The sequence below is a fragment of the Triticum dicoccoides genome, chromosome 5B (assembly GCF_002162155.2).
Source record: "Triticum dicoccoides isolate Atlit2015 ecotype Zavitan chromosome 5B, WEW_v2.0, whole genome shotgun sequence".
Lineage (NCBI taxonomy): Eukaryota > Viridiplantae > Streptophyta > Magnoliopsida > Poales > Poaceae > Triticum > Triticum dicoccoides.
Window position 1 is genome coordinate 224337929 of NC_041389.1, and position 2282 is coordinate 224340210.

Genomic DNA, 2282 nt, shown 5'->3' on the forward strand with positions numbered 1-2282 from the left:
CTGGAGTCCAGGAGCCAGACGCCACCGTCGACGACGACCCCTACTACACCGGAGGTGCCTACTACTACGTGCAGCCCGCTGGCGACGACCAGGAGTAGTTAGGAGGATCCCAGGCAGGAGGCCTGCGCCTCTTTCGATCTGTATCCCAGTTTGTGCTAGCCTTCTTAAGGCAAACTTGTTTAACTTATGTCTGTACTCAGATATTGTTGCTTCCGCTGACTCGTCTATGATCGAGCACTTGTATTCAAGCCCTCGAGGCCCCTCGCTTGTATTATGATGCTTGTATGACTTATTTTTGTTTTAGAGTTGTGTTGTGATATCTTCCCGTGAGTCCCTGATCTTGATCGTACACATTTGCGTGCATGATTAGTGTACGACTGAATCGGGGGCGTCACAATCATCCTCTCAAGAAAAATGAAATACTTGATGGACTAAAATATGCTTCCAGAGATCACCTGGATAGTTGTGCTAGTTGTGTTTTCAGGAAAAGAACTGTTGAGCAAGCTGAATTGCTATTAAGTAATATGTTGAATAATGATAATGATTGGACACTTCCTGAACCAACTCCTAATCCAACTCCGAAGAAAAGGGGTATTCTATTTCTCAGTCCTGAAGATATGCAAGAGGCAAAGAAATCTATGAAAGAAAAAGGTATTAAAGATGAAGATGTTAAGAATTTACCGCCTATTGAGGAAATACATGGTCTTGATAACCCGACACAGGTAGTAGAGGTAAACTCTCTCCATAGATTTGATGAAGGTGATATTCCTCATAATAAGTCTGCTAGTCAATGCTCGGACGAGTTCGATAATTTTATTGTTAAACAAGAAAATTTCAATGCTTAGTAGACAATTGAAACGTAATGCTTACATACTTGACCACTTGGGTGATTATATGAGTAAAACTATTAATAATCTTAAGATTATTAGTAAACATGCTTCCATGGTTACAACTCAAGTAGAACAAGTACTTAAGGCACAAGATGATTTGCTTAATGAGTTGAATAGTAAGAACAATGATAATGATGTTAGGGTTATGACTAGAGGTGGTAAAATGACCAAGGAACCTTTGTATCCTGAGGTCCGTCCTAAGAGAGTTGAGCAAGATTCTCAGAGAACTAATACTGATGCACCTAGTCCTAGTAATAAAAAGAAAAAGAAAACTGATAGGACTTTGCATGCCAGTGAACCTGTTGTAGACACACCCGAGAATCCCAATGATATTTCTATTTCTGATGCTGAGACACAATCTGGTGATGAACATGAACCTAGTGATAATGTTAACAATGATGTTCATGTTGATGCTCAACCTAGTAATGATAATGATGTAGAGATTGAACCTGCTGTTTTTCTTGATAACCCACAATCAAAGAATCAACATTATGATAAGATAGACTTCATTGCTAGGAAACATGGTAGAAAAAGAGAACCATGGGTTCAGAAACCCATGTCCTTTCCTCCTAAGCCATCCAAGAAAAAGGATGATGAGGATTTTGAGCGCTTTGCTGAAATGATTAGACCTATCTTTTTGCGTATGCGTTTGACTGATATGCTTAAAATGCCTCCTTATGCTAAGTATATGAAGGATATTGTTACTAATAAATGAAAGATACCAGAAGCTAAAATTTCCACCATTCTTGCTAATTGTACTTTTAAGGGTGGAATACCAAAGAAACTTTGAGATCCAGGAGTACCAACTATACCATGCTCCATTAAAAGAAACTATGTTAAAACCACTTTATGTGATCTTGGAGTCGGTGTTAGTGTTATGCCTTTCCCTTTGTATCGTATACTTGAATTGAATAAGTTGACACCTACTGAAATTTCTTTGCAAATGACCAATAAATCAACTGCTATACCCATTGATATTTGTGAGGATGTGCATGTTGTAGTTGCAAATGTTACTATCTTAACAAACTTTGTTATTCTTGATATTCCCGAGGACGACAGTATGTCAATTATTCTTGGTAGACCCATTTTGAATACTGCTGGGGCTGTTATTGATTGGAATGAAGGCAATGTCACTTTTCATGTTAATGGTAATGAGCATACGGTACACTTCCCGAAGAAACAACCTCAAGTTCATAGTATCAATTCTATTAGAAAAGTTTCAACTATTACTATTGGAGGTTTTGAATTCCCTCTTCCCACTATCAAATAGAAATATGATATTCTTATTGTTGGGGAACTGCATATCCCCGTTGAGGTAACCTAGCATTATTCGAAAACTCTCTGGTTTCATGTCACTCGGAAGAAGTTTGTTAATAAGACTTGATCAACCTT